The sequence below is a fragment of the Cupressus sempervirens genome, chromosome 5 (assembly GCF_028749045.1).
Source record: "Cupressus sempervirens isolate cs-2001-9-10 chromosome 5, ASM2874904v1, whole genome shotgun sequence".
NCBI classification, from domain to species: Eukaryota; Viridiplantae; Streptophyta; class Pinopsida; order Cupressales; family Cupressaceae; genus Cupressus; species Cupressus sempervirens.
The window spans coordinates 165,556,712-165,572,469 of NC_143122.1; positions in this window are offsets into that span (position 1 = coordinate 165,556,712).

Genomic DNA, 15,758 nt, shown 5'->3' on the forward strand with positions numbered 1-15,758 from the left:
TCACTCATCTATTGGTTCATTGACTGACCTCCATTCACATCTCCATCACTAATCTACTTGGCATCTCCTCAAGCAATCATAACTCACCAAACTCTTCACACTTCACTTCTATTGTTTTGTTCTTCACAACTTCTCCTTTAGATCACAAATCAATAACAAATCAACCTTTAAAAATATCCCCTATGCCTCCTTAAATATGTAGTTTCGATCTTTTCCCACTTAAACATCACCATTGATCTTAGGGTTAGGTCAAATTCATATGATCCTCCATCATTTTGTTCTTCCTTCTCATTCTAGAAACTTTTGATCAAATCCTTGCATTTGATCACACAATAAAATCTCCTTGTGCATTAAATACGCTAGCTCATCAATACCCATCTTTCACGCACTTTGACAAATTCAAAATTCCATCTGTATCAGCCTCAAATTCAATTCTTTCACAAACTATAACTTGATTTGAACATTAGGGAGAGCTTGTGGCATGTCTTGGTTACTGGGGGCTTGGGAAAATGATTTAACTAGTTTTGGTTCCTCCTTAAAGAGTCATGTTTACTATTCTTGATTTGACCAGGATGATTCTACCATTAATATTATTATCAAGAAGCTTTATGTTCTAGACATTGATATCTAACTTTACAATAATTATTGGACTGGAACTATTAAACTCTAATTCAAAAAAGCCCTTAAAAGACCCTAGGTAATTTATTACCAATAAGTCTAAGTGTATCCTTACTTAAAAATTCAACCAGAAGATTTGGAAGCATAACAACCTTCTCTATACAAGGGTCTCCAATAATTTTTTTTGAAAGGGTAGCCATTTAAAACTAGGGCCTCCCTAGACAAAAAGTTCATTATTTAATTCTAAGCTATCACATATTATATACAAGAAATTATTTTCCATGACTGCTAAGTTAATACGCTTACCAAAATGATCTTTGATCCATTCAACAACTGAAATTGCATCCATACCTAGATCTATCCATTAGCCAAATAATCCTAGGTGTTGGCATTGACGTTGGATATACTCAACCACATGTCTTGTTAAACCCAAGGTTAGTCGCTCTTGTTTGTTGATTGCTTTGCTAAATCTTCTAGGGACATTAGGTTATGAGCTGGAGACACCTGTCCAAGTGATTTGGAGTAATTGAGCCAAAATTTGTAACATGATCCTTCACTTTGGCTATCCTAAGAGGGGAAAAGGTGTTTTTCCCAAAATCTTCCCTCTCATTCCTTACAAAAGACTTCTCTTGAGATCTGCAACTATTTCCCCTTGATTTACTATGTAAATTAGTTTGTCTCCTCTTAGATCTACGAGACTGGACTTTGGTCCAACCATTTCCTAATTCCTTCTCTACTAGTTGTAAATCCATAGATTGGTAGAAGGGCATTGCATATCCAGTTCGCTAGAAATGTGAACATTGCTTGTGATATCTTTCCACATTGTGAAGTTTGCTGAAAGTGCACACTGGAAAGAACAGAACATAAAAGAGAAATAGAAAATGCAAACACACAATTTTATTGTGGTTCACCACAAATTGTGGCTACGTCCACATTGTAGGGAAGATCTCTATTAATGTAAATGTCTGAACTTTACATCATAGCTATAGCTTCAGCTCTTCGAATACAATATCAAATAATGAACCTCCAATACATATTTATAGAGTCTCAAAGGAAATGAAGAGATGAACAATAATAAAATGTGCATAATAAAAGAATGACTATTGCACTTCACATATACAACCAACAAACCCCCACTTGAAGTCCAACTGTTGTAATGTATGAGTCTCCCTTGAATTCCCCTACTGTTATTCTTTACAATGCCGAGAGAAGCTTGGAAAACTTGAACTTCTCTCATGGAACAACCTTTGTAAGTGCATCAGCTGGATTCTCCTTGGTATTAATCTTCAAGACTTGAAATTTCCCCTCCTCAAGTTTACTTCGAATGAAATGATACCATACCTCAATATGCTTAGTCCTGTTATGAAACATTGCATTTTTGGCTAAGTCAATGGCACTTTTACTATCACAATACAAGGCTAATCCTTGTTGAGGACATTCAAAATCATCAAATAAGCATTGCAGCCAAATAAACTCTTTTGCTCCTTTAGTGAGAGCAATATATTCAGCCTCGGTAGTAGAAAGTGAGACCACCTGTTGCAACTTTGATGCCCAACTGATCGCTGCTCTAGCAAAGGTAAATATATAACTAGTAGTGAATCTTCTATTATCTAAATTTCTAGCCATATCTGAATTAGTATAACCTCTGAGTGAAGTGCCTTTGCCACCAAAACACAATACAAAATCAAGAGTACCCTTAAGATATCTTAAGATCCACTTAATCGCATCCCAATGTTGTTTATTCGGATTACTTATAAATCTACTGACAACCCCCACTGTTTAGACGATATGTAGACAAGTGCAAACCATTGCATACATAAGACTACCCATTGCTGAAGAATTTGGGATGTTCTTCATGTAATCTTGTTCTTCTTGTGTCTTGGGACACATGGCCAAAGCTAATTTGAAATGATCAACGAGAGGAGTGCTGACTAGTTTGGCGTCTGCCATACCAAATCTTTCTAGTACCTTGAGAACATAGTGTTCTTTAGAAAGCTTTATTTTCCTCTTGTGTCTATCATGGATAATATCCATGCCAAGTATTTGTTTCACTACCCCTAAGTCCTTCATGGAAAACCTTTTTGACATCTTTTCTTTCAATTGTGAAATCAGCTTCATAGATGAGCCAGTGACAAGCATGTCATCAAAATAGAGTAATAAAAGAAAAAAGGAACCATCAAGTAACTTCTTGCAGTAGACACATGCATCAAATTCATAGCGAATGAAATTATTTTCAGTTATGAATCGATCGAACTTGAGGTACCACTGCCTCGAAGCTTGCTTGAGACAATACAAGCTCTTGTTCAATCTGCAATATAAGTTTTCTTTACCACGTTTAATGAATCCCTCAGGCTGCATCATGTAGATTTCTTCATTCAGATCACCATGGAGAAATGTTATTTTGACATCCAACTATTCAAGTTCAAAATCATGTGCAGCAACTAAACCAAGAATAGCTCTGATTGTAGTCATCTTGACAATAGGTGAGAAGATTTCATTGAAATCTATGCCCTTTTGCTAATCAAAACTTTTAACAACCAGCCTAGCTTTATACCGCTTCTGATTTTTGCCTTCATCTTTCAACTGATAAATCCATCGATTTTTGAGTGCATTCCGATTTGGTGGCAAAGGAACCAAATCCCAAGTTTTGTTTCGTAACAAAGAATCCATCTCTTCCTGCATCAGTGTCTCCCATTTGTGAGAATCTGAGGCTCTGAGAGCTTCCTTGAAGCTTGTTGGTTCAACTTGGTCTGAAAGCAAAAGTTCCAACTCTGCTTCTTCGGAGTACAAGAGTTCATAATCAGAGAATTGGGCAGGAAGCCTTCTTTGTCTTATAGATTTCCTCCATCCCTGAACATTCTCATTATGATCAGAATGTCCATTTTCTTTATCCAGAGAGAGAGTTTTGGAGTTCAAACTCACTGCCTTTTGAAGATGTGTAATAACTCTTCTTAGAATTAAAGTGATTAATATTTGTATGCACAATCCCCATATTTGAATTGCTGTTGTGAGAGTGACTTTGCTCACTTGGAAATTGAGCCATGGCTTCAAACTAACTCATGAGTGGACTTAATCCAGTATGCGAATCATCTAATTCTCCTACGGGTCTGATAGTAGTAGCACCCGATTCATGCCAAATTGAAACTGTATGGTGATGGGGAACCTGCGACTGAGTGTTACAAAGATCTTGATCAGAGTGACCACGATGTAGGGAGTTGAAACCGTGGAATTCATCCTTGTCTCTACCAAGAACAGTCCTCATACTGTTATGAAAAAGGGTACCGAGTTTTGTTATTGGACTCGTGTGGGGACCATGTTGACAGAGACGACAATGAACCTGCTGCTGTTCATTTGACTCATTCCTATCAGCGATTTCCATTGTAGGCAGGCTCGACACAACCGTTTGAACAATCTATCAGTGATTGGGATGTTTATGAGATCACACTTCTTCCTTGTTCGTTGAACAATCTATCAGTGATTGGGATGTGAGATGAAGAAGGTGTGAGGAATGAACGGATGATGTGTCGACCGGAGTGGTTGAAAAACGCGTGCTAACCTGTTGAGACTGGTGAAAAATGGAACCATGCATGCAGTCTTCTATAATGTGCTGACGCCAAGTGCCGAGCCTATTATTATCTTCAACTGTTTTAACTCCATGTTCAGTCACATGATAGTTTGTATGCACTTCAGGCCATTCAACGCCAATATTATTAGGAGCCTATTGATACAGACCACATGATATGGTACTATCACCAAGTCTTTCACCGTGAGCTGTGGGTATAGCAAAAATATTATTCCTATTTGCATCCAAGGTGTGCTGTGAACCATGCGAGTGAATAGGGGAGCCGTGAGTGGGCAAGACTTCATCTGAATGTGGAACAAAGAGCTGGTCATGTGGGCTGGAACTGTGAAGTTCCATATTACTACTATTAAAGACAGGTGCTCTCACAAAATCTCCACCTTTAGCCAGAGGATTGTCTGCTATGCTCTGGTTTGAAGTGTACTAATTACCGTGTTCCTCATTGAGATTGTGATTGCCTAATTCTTCAATACTTTGTTCACGAGTGGTATTGGAAGGACTCCACATGCTAGTAGATGAAGTGGAAAGAGGGGTAGGGGCTATAACTGAATTTGGATATAAAATGCTAGAAGAAACATTGTTCTAATCTTTGTCAGTATTAGAGTTATTATCAAAAATAGAGAAAGGGGCATATTCACATACCGTATTTTCTTCCTTGAGTAATGTTGGAAATACATTCTCATTGAAGACTGCATCTCTACTTCTGATAATTTTCTTCCTAACTGGATCCCATATTCTGAAACCGAATTGGTCTTCACCGTAGCCCACAAAAATGCCTTTTTGTGATTTTGAATCAAGCTTCTTTCTTTTCTCTTTCAGAACATGTACATAAGCTTCACATCCAAACACTTGGATGTGAGAACATGAGATTTTCTTTCCTAGCCACTCTTCCTCTAGTATGCCAAAGTCCAATCAAGAAGAGGGACTTTGGTTGATTAAGTATATCGATGTATTACATACCTCTGCCTAAAACTCCATGCCTAAACCGACGTTAGAAAGCATACAACAAGATTTTTCAAGGATTGTTCTATTCATTCTCTCCATTGCTCCATTTTCTTGCAGGGTGAATGGAACAATCTTAATTCTACGAATACTATTGTGTACACAAAATGAATCAAACTCCAATGAGCAAAACTCTCTGCCATCATCCGTTTGCAAGCACTTTATTTTGTGGCCAGTCTGATTCTCAACTAAAGCCTTAAAGATTTTAAATTTGTTGAAAACATCAGATTTTTTATGCAATATGTAAATCCATACCTTTTTTGTGCAATCATCAAGGAAGGTGATGAAGAAGTTTACTCCTCCAATAGAGCTTTCCTTGGTGGGTCCGAACACATCATAATAAACAAGAGCCAAAGGAGTACCTTTCTTTTTATGTTCGGTCCTCAAGAAGCTGACCCGCTTTTGTTTTCCATAGAGACAATGTTCACAAAATTGTAAGTCAACTGATTTTAGCCCCGGTAATTGCTCCTTTTTATGCATAACAACAAAGCCCTTTTTACTAATGTGACTGAGCCATTGATGCCACAATTTTGAATTGCTATCTTCAATTGACATGGCAACCCCCACTTCATCAATATTTTCTACAATATATAAACTCCCAATCTTGTCTCATTTTGCAACTAACATGGATCCTTTTGTGAGTTTCCATGAATTGGTTAGAGAAGTAACAAAACCTTATGCATATAGCTGACTTACGGAAATCAAATTTCTCTTTAGTTTTAGAACATGAAGAACATCTTTTAATAGCCATTTAACACCTCCTTTCAAAGATAATAAAATATCTCCTTTGCCTACTATTTCACATGCTTTATTATCACCCAAGTATACTTCATCGAACTTACCTTCTTGATAATTCGAGAAGTATTCTGTATATGAAGTGGCATGAAATGATGCACCAAAATCCAAAACCCATGAGGCTAAAGTAGTCTTGGTTGTAGATAAAATCAGCACACTATCATCTTTGTCATAGGTAGTGTTGGCTTGACTTTCTCACACTCATTCTTGTGCTCTCTTATAACCTCTACAATCCTTTTTCACGTGACCACTTTTGCCACAAAACCAATAGTCTCCTCCTTTCCTTTCCCTTGACTTCAAGCACCTATTTGATTTTGATCTTCTATGATGATTGTTCCTTCCTCTATTTTGGCTTCTTCCTCTATTTTTTGTGCTGATCGCTATCAAGGCTTCACCGGATGAGGATTCTTTATTGCTTCTCTGCATATCCTCACTAAGTAGAGTTGTCATTACTTCATCATAGGCCAGCTTGCTCTTTGAGGAGTTAGAAGTACTAATTGCTCTAACAATGAGATCCTAGCTATTAGGTAATGAACACAACAAGATAATAGCTTTAGATTCATCATCTTGTGTCATGCAATCGAGGTTGCTTGACATAGCAAAGTGTTCAAATCATTTATGTGATTTGACATCGCAGTCCCATCCTTCATTTTCAGCTTGTAGAGCTTCTTCATAATAAATATTTTATTTGCAGCTGAGGTTGTTTTGTACATACTTTGAAGTATATCCCAAACTTCCTTGGTCGAAGATTCATTGTGAACATTGAATAAAACATTCTGTGATAAAGAAAGAAATATTGTTGCCTTCGATTTCTCATCAGTTTTATCCCAGTCTTCATCCTTCATTGTAGTCGATTTCTCTGCTTTTCCATCAATTGCTACCACCAAGTCTTGCTTGACTAGCAACAAACTCATTTGAACTTTCTACAAGCTGAAATTCTGTCCTAAGAATTTTTGCACTTGCAAATCTTCCATGACTCCAAATTTTCAAACACCGAAATCGATTTCAGCGTCTATGCCAAGCTCTGCTACCAATTGTGAAGTTCATTGAAAGTGCACATTGGAAAGAACAGAACTAAAGAGAGAAATAGAAAACACAAACACATGAGTTTATCGTGGTTCACCACAAATTGTGGCTATGTCCACACTGCAGGGAAGATCTCTATTAATGTAAATGTCTGAACTTTACATCACAGCTTTAGCTTCAGCTCTTCAAATACAGTATCAAATAATGAACCTCCAATACATATTTATAGAGTCTCAAAGGAAATGAAGTGACGAACAATTGGAGGGAAACAATAATAAAATGTGCATAATAAAAGAATGACTATTGGGCTTCACATATACACCCAACACAAATCATCTTTTGAGCATAATTTGGTGGTTTTGCATAGTTCACATTATACGCAAAGGAAGAGGCCATGACCATATTGGAATGTGTTTTTTTATCACACTCTACTCTTGATTTCATGTAAAATCATACTTTTTCCTTAAAATTACCTTTTAAATCAATAAAATTGTTGGCCCCTATTATGAAATCACTGCAACATACCCAGATTTTAGAAGATAAATATGCTTTTAGTTGTTAAAAATTGCATCCTTTGTTCCTTATTTCAGATCACTACTTCTTTAGGAAGAATTTCATTGGAAAAATCTACTACTTTATTGAGTAGTCTGCTGCCTCTTTGAGATGATTTTGCTGCTAGTAAGGATGTAGTTTTCTAGCCCTAAGGAGTAATTTGTTGTCTTACAGCAAATGGAAGATCGCTGACCTACAACAAAATACAATTGCATTTTGATTGAAATTGATGTTGTTAGTGTTTGATATTCAACAATTTTTGCTTCTCCCAAGCTTAGATTGCTGGTGTGAAATTCACTGCTAGAGTAGAGTTGAAATTTGTTGCCTTTGTAGTTAAGATTTTCAGTATACTCAAGATTTTTATATTGTTTGTAGAATTGCATAATAAGTTTATTTTTTGGACAAATTAATCATGGAAAAATCTTGAAACAAAAATTAGTAACATCAAATAATTATGATATACATATAATTATGATATGCATAAATTGCTCACTTCTTATTGTAGAGTTCTGATAATCTCCCAATTTTTGTTGCTAAGATATTTGTTAACTTTCCAAATTTCTTTGCTATCGCTATAAATTATTGTCAAGCTTATGCTCTCCAAATGCCCACTTACCTTTTTTATACTACTCTCATTGGAAAACTAATGGGTGATATTTATTCTTAATCAATCGCTCAAATTAATAACACCTTAACAAACCATAACCAATTAGTTTCTAGGTTTTTCCAAAAGAAAATAATTAATTAATAAAATGTTGACCCCATTTTAATTATTTTTTTATGGAGATCCTCCATGATATATTTGTAGCTACCTAATACAGGATCATGAGCCTTATTTCGCCAAATTTGCTTGGGGAATGATCCTGGCCTCATCCCTTTTCAATGTTGTAGCCACACACTCAGTGAGATGTGATTAGTGGGCTCTTTAAGAACCTTTCAACTTTACTGGTAGAACAAGGGCCTTGAATTAGAAGCCATTCGAGAGTCTACCAAATATTATATATCTATCCATATTCATGGTATATATATATATATATATATATATATATATATATATATATTGATGGAGGCCTCCATGGAAGCACAAGCCTTACGACTAAACCTTTCAATATTTGTCCTCATTTTCAACAAATTTGTTAGAAAAAATATTATATAATAAATTCTCACAAATAGACAAACAATTGTCTAAGTTACCAAAACAAAACTAACACTAATATGCACATTTCTAATTTTCTACAATAAAGAGTAGCAAGATCTAGGTAAAGTTTAAACATGAAATTCTAAAACTAATTGGTTGCCAAGAAAGCATATAAATTAGAAACCATTTTAGTATCTTTACACTAGTTGGAAAAATTAGTCTATTCTTCTAAGTTTCTAGCTTCCAATTCTCATCTTCCATGAACTTCAACAAGCAAGAGCTTGATTTCCACTATTCAAATTCAAGTTGAAGATGTTGCCATAACATAAAGCTACTCTGTTCTAAGAACACCTCAATAGAGATATTGCGATCTTTGATCAAACTCCACACATAATCTTCAAACTTTTCAAGGATTTCTTTTAGTTGGGCATTCATGACCATATGTTGCTCTTTTACTTGCTGGAAATTTCTTATGCCTTTACAAGCTTCTTCTACGCAAGCCCAAAAACAAGAGTCCCAAGTGAAGGATGCAAACATTGTGCCAAAGGCCACCCTTAAACATCACACATCAAGGAAAAAATTAAGCTTGGAAAAAATAAGTCAACTTTGACTATTTAACATTTTTAGTTTAGGAATGAAACTTAATGTATAATGTTTAAGCCATTTAGTGATCTTCTCATCTATTTTAATGCAAGTTTTTCCTTTTCCATCCATCCAAATTTCTTGGTGTTTGAAATAATTAGAATAGTTGATGCCTTTGATCTTACAAAGCCCCTTGAACCATTCTAACTCTACCATGGCACTTTGGTTCTTGCTCAATGTGGCATCTAATTCTTTGACATTCATCTCAAAAATACCTCTCTTCTCCTCCACCTTGTTGAGGGAAATTGCATGATCGTTATGCTAAAAATCAAGTCACCAATGTTGAGTCTCAAAAAAAAGAGACAAATTGAGCCAAGGAAGTGCTGAAAAAAATCCAAAATTTTGTTAAATTAAAGTCAAATGATGACACTCAATAAAATAAAATATAACATAGCTCAGCAATATAGTGAGTCAACTCTTATTAACAAGTTGTAAATCTATGTGTGGAATATCCCTTTGTATATGTTTCTGAATTGTTGTGGTCTCATAGTTATTAAGTTCCAACCTTCACAAGAATGATTTGGAGGAGAGGTGGTTGGCAAGTAGGTCATGACCAAAACCAAGTTACCAAATAAATTATCCCTTGAAATAAAGGGTAATTTTTTTTTCTATTAAGATAGTTTAAACATTTACAAGTATAACTGAGAGTCTGAAAAAAAGCGCAAATTAGATCTCACTCCCCAATAAAGGGTAAAATTTCAAGAAACCACCCCTATAAATGCCAAGGAAAGGAAGTCGGTGTGTATTCATTTCTCATAATACTTTCTTTGTTCTATCTAGTCAACCTTATCAAAATTCCAACATGGAAAAATATGCTAATAAAATACTCGCAATTCATGACCTCTATATATTCTTCTAATTGAAAGAATTAAACTTACAGAATTCAATGTGTTGGGTTCTATCATCCACTCCCTATTTATACCTGCATCTTGCATTGCATCCTCATCTTGTATCTTACACTCTCCATACTTGTTATCTTTGATAATAAAACCTTCCTCCTTCACAAAAAAAGTATCATCATGATTCATGGAAGCTCCACATATCTCTTACCAAGCCTTTGTTGAAAACAATTGGTTAATTGTGTATTGTCTTTAATGTTACAAAAAATGTGATATCATTGCCAGTCACTATATGCCAAGCTCACTTGGTCAATGAAGGCAGTTTCCTATGTTTGCCGAGCATTCCAAAGTTTGCCAAGTTCAGAAGATACTGTCTATTGAGTTCAATCAGGCGTCAAAGGGAAGTTTGTAGAAATTGAGTGTTAACTAAGCTCACTTGGGTAGCATAGGAATATCATTTTTGAGTTAGTGTCTATTGAGCAGGGTCGGCTAACCAAGGATTTTCTTGTTTTGCATATTGAGTTTAGTTGATTTGTTTGTTGGTTCTAACCGACTGTGGAGATAAATATTAAGTATTCTAAGTTGTATTCAACTAACTTTACAATGTGTAATATAAGGTCAAATTGAGCATTGAATGTGTGAAACATAACATAAGATTTTAAGATGCTTAGAGGAAGTAAATTAGAAGGACAGATAGAATATCCTCGTTGAGCTGTAAAGATTCATTCGATCATAGAGGATCAAGTATACAAGCTAGAATTGAGATCTGTAATCAGCAATTTAGTTACATCAAAAATCAGGTCATTTCATTGTCACTCTTTAACAATCATTGCAATGATCTAAATCTCTTAACAAAGTTGGCTTAAAAGCTATTTGTAAATCCTCTAACAAGGTGGCATTTCCAGAATGAAGTGTCTAAAGACCCCTAACAAGGCCACTTCTAACAGGGTGATCAAATCCTCTAACAAGATCACACCTAATAGTGTGTTTTGTAACCTTTAATAGGGTTGGCTCCGAACATGGCTTACTACAGAAGAGTGAAAATCAATAACTAGTTGCAATTGGTGGTTTTCCCCAAATTGGGTTTCCACATTAAATCTTGGTGTCACTTGTGTGCATGCTATTTCTTCTATGTGTATGCAACTAAGATTATTCACATATTATATCATAAGATTTTCATGTTAAGCAATTGCCACTTGAGTTAAAGTTGATTCTTAGTGCTCATCGAGTTACAACATTAACTAGTGTTAACCGAGTGCCTGTGTGTTTGTTGAGTAGCAGCATAATACAATTTCTGTTTGATTTGTATTGACACTTAAGGTATCTAGATTTATTTTTGTGGTAACTAGTTCACCCCTCCCCTCTTAGTTACCCCTCTTATATTTCCAACAACCTTGTCCAGGGTTCCACAAGATGCAACAAAAATTGCAAGTTCCTAACCAGCAATGAACTTGGAACAACAACTCAACAATTAACACCAGGGGTAAGCAGGGAAGTTAATGGCCATAAATCTTAAACGATACATCATATTTTGGTCATTTTCTTTCTATCATTTAAATGTGCACAATTAATTTATAATACTTTACATAAATCTCTAATATAGATGCACTATTGGTCCCTATGAACTTGTATAATACATCAGCAGAGAATGCCATGACTGTTTCAGATTTCCTTGATATCAAATGCAAAAATAAGGACTCTATGGGCAAAGACAGAACACAACTCTTGTGGTATTGTGTGAGGTTGCTACAGATCATTTCAACTGATATGATGTCTGTACAACAATCTGGTATTGGAAGAATGGTCAAGTAGAAAGTAATTAACCATACAAGCCGTGACATTCATGTTGTAGCTAAATAGCTGGTATATACATGGGTTGAATTATTTCGAAAGGAAAAAGTAAATGGAGGTTTTAAATTTCTTAAGCAGTCAGATGGACCTACAAAGATATCTACCTACAAAGATATCTAGCCTATCAGACATGACAAAAGCAAAATACAAAGAACAAATTGGGAAACTTTCTAACTTAGCAACCAATGGTTCTAAAGGGATTTTGGTAGAACTGGCTTTCGTTAAGGATCATTCTAGTACTTGTCTAAAAAATAAAAATTTAGAGATGTAAACTATACCAGTGGATGTTGGTACTGAACAGAAAAAGGAATCAAACTTTGAAGTTGGTCAGAATTATGATCAAGGACAAGGTGATAAATTGGATGACGGTGTTCTCTTTGAATATGTAGCTGCCATAGAGGTGTATGCAACTGAAGTAGAATGCAACAACTTCCTTGAACTACCAAAGATATCATCTTTTCAGAAATTTTCTAGGTGCGAGAAATATGTGCAAAAGGATGATTCAAAGGTCAAAAAGAAGAAGTGGTTTGGTGTAGTACTTAGGACACAGGATTCTTTTGAAATAGATTCTAGAAACTACAGAGTTAGGAATTGGTCCGTAGATTTTTTTGCTACTTGTGGCAATTTGGATAATTCTAGAGTAGTAGGCTCAAATTTTGGAGGCAGAAATAGTTTGCTCTCCACCACGTCAAGGGCATAAGTTGTATTGGGTAGAGAGGAAAACAGTCAAAACCATATATCCCACATTCCTTATGTGGTAAGGTATTCAAGTGTTTAAATAGAAAAACACATGCATTCCTAATGTCTAACAAGATAGAAGGCTTTTGAAAGCCAAGACCATGTAGGGTGGGGCCTGTGGACGACCAGCTTGAGGTGATAGGTAATAAATTTTGAAGTAGCACGCAAATAGAGGTCGCCAGGAAGTGCAAAGATGCTAGAAAAGTTAAGAATCTAGGAAGGCGCCATGTTGCCACCAGAAAATGGTGACATTTTTTGACAAGCGACATGGTGACTTGCCAAAAAATCACAAATCCAGCCCAAAAAATCTTGAAAACTAGCAGAGAACATGGGTCTTGCCTGGTTGATTTGGCAGAACATGTGGTGGTGATGTGGCAGCTTGAGAACAAACCAGAATCTGACACGTGGCAACATGTGGCGAGTAAATTATGAATAAAGTGCTGACATGGAAAATCGAGATTAGAGGTCACCAAATTTTGACACATGGAAAATCCAACGGTTGTCGCCATGTCACCAAGGCAAAGATGCACAATTGTTAACATAGTGACATGGCAACCCAATGAGATGCTGACATGTGGTAGTGAGTTGGCAACGAGGTGGCATGATGATGTGGCATGAGGACCAATGAGATGTTGACATGTGGCACCTAGTTGGAGGGGTCTGATGACTATGCAGGTCAAAGCCAATCAAAGGTCGACACGTGGCACCTTGGTCAAACAAGTTTGACCCAAATGAGAAAACAAAGCAAGGAAAAAATCAGAGTCATAAAAAAATAATTTTTTATATTTTGGCTGAACGTGCTCTCAAACTTCTAAATAAAGTTTGAATTATTGCATAAGTTTTAAACTATAGAAAAAGTTAAATTTTTGCAATAATAAAGTGCTTGGCAAGACTAAGACAGGAGCCTGAACTTCAAAGGGGCATAATTGGGGGAGTTTTTCACTAAAATAGGTACTCCAATATATTGGCAGAATTGGGAGAAGACAAGCTTTCCAAATATGGAGTTTGTTTTTGCACAGAATGTCACTAGTATGTGTTATAGGAGGTTTTGTCTCTCAAAGGGATTTTTGTGTTTTATCAAGTGTTTTGAGTTTTCAATTGTAGAACTCAATAGAAAAACACCTTAAACATGTTCAATGACTCTTATATCTAGTTATTTTGAGTCTTTGTGATGTTTTGGTTTCAAATTGATCAATTGGTACATATTCGGGTTTAGTTATCATATTTTGTCTTTTGCTGAGATACTTTGCATTTGTAAAGACAAAAATAGAAAGGATATGATTAGCAGTTGATGGGAGAAGGTAGAGAGAGATTATTCAACTTCTAGGGGGGCAGTTCTCATCTTTTGATTGAATCTGGGAATTGCCTCCTTGCTATTTATTCTTTCTTCTTCTCTTTTGTGGTTGTTGGTTGGTTTTCAATTTTCAGTTCTAAGAGCTCTGCTCAAGCTGTGAAAGCCACACACCCAACATTTCTTCTTGTATGAACAACAGTTATAGTTTTAATGCAGATAGTTCTCATTTGTTAGGTGATTTGTGAATCAATTCTATACATCTTTCAGCTATTTTTTTTCAAGGAAAATGAATAAAAACATAGCAAGGGATTTTAATTTCAGTCTGAATCTTGTCTCTTGTTCATGGATTTTTAATATTTTCTAGTTTCATAACAAAGAGCATAAACTAGGTTGCATTTTGTTTCAAAATGTATATGGTTGAAATGTCTTACTTGTGGAATAAAGAGCCATGTAATTGTTTAATGTTTATCATAGGGTTTGCAGATTTCATGATGGGATGGTCTGAGTATGAGATTCATTTTGAAGTAGATGTCTATTCACAAGGTGAAATATAGATCAGGGATATTGATGTAGGAATTATGTCAAAGATTTCTACGAGATGTATGGTTGTAATTCATGTAATTGCCCAATAGATAAGGCACTAATCAGTTGTAGGATCATTCAGTTTTGTTGCTCATACCTAGGTCTTTCTGATATCAACATATTAAATCATCTTTTCCCTTTTTATGTTGAAAGTTATTCAAAGTCTGACCCTCACTTAGCTTACCAGTTTCATGATTCATGGTATTAGCTATTTCATGCTTGTGATTTCTTGGTTAAGTATAGAAGATTTAGGAGTTTCATATGTTATTCTAGATCTTGATTATGCTCATTGCACTAGTCACATAATTAGATCTTAAGAGGTTCACCCACCTAGGTTTTGCAGAGCCTGAAGTAAAGGAGTGCAGCCTTATAGTTGGCCTGGGTTTTTGGTGAATTGTGTCCATTATTGGAGATAGCTACCCATAGATGCATTATTGCCTTGCATACCTAGTTATTCAAACTCTATTAAATCAGGAGCCAACACCTCCATAGGTGAGTGAAGAGATTAAAGAAAACCTTTTAGCTCTCCTACATTTATGGAGCTCTTTGTAGAACTCATGGAGTACAAGGTGATCTAAAAGTGTCATTTTAAAACGTTTGCCCAATACCTGCCACTAAGACCTCCCAATAGACGTCATAGTACTTTTTGCACAAATGGACCAATCAACAATTAAAAAAACTAAAAAATGAAAAAAAGTGAATGAGTATTGGTGTTCATGGTGATTTTTTTTGGCATGTTTGTGTGCAAGTACAGGTTTTTTGGGTGGAAATTAGGAAGGGAAGTTAACATTAATTAACATGGCAACATTGTGTACATGGGCAACAACTGGCTCGTTTCCCCTAGCATAATTGGTGCTTAGATACCAAAAAGGCACAAAAGTATCATTGAGCTTCATAAATACTGATGACAAAAGTGTATATGGTGTCTTACAAATAACAATCTAATATAGGGTTTCATCAACCTTGATACTTACAATGGAACTCCATTGCATAACTTGCAATCCACAACTTAGTTTGTGTTCTAATGAAAATAGGTATCTGTGTTTCAAATTGAAGAGATCGAGGGTTTGTAAAAGGAATTTAGTTGGACACCTCTTCATC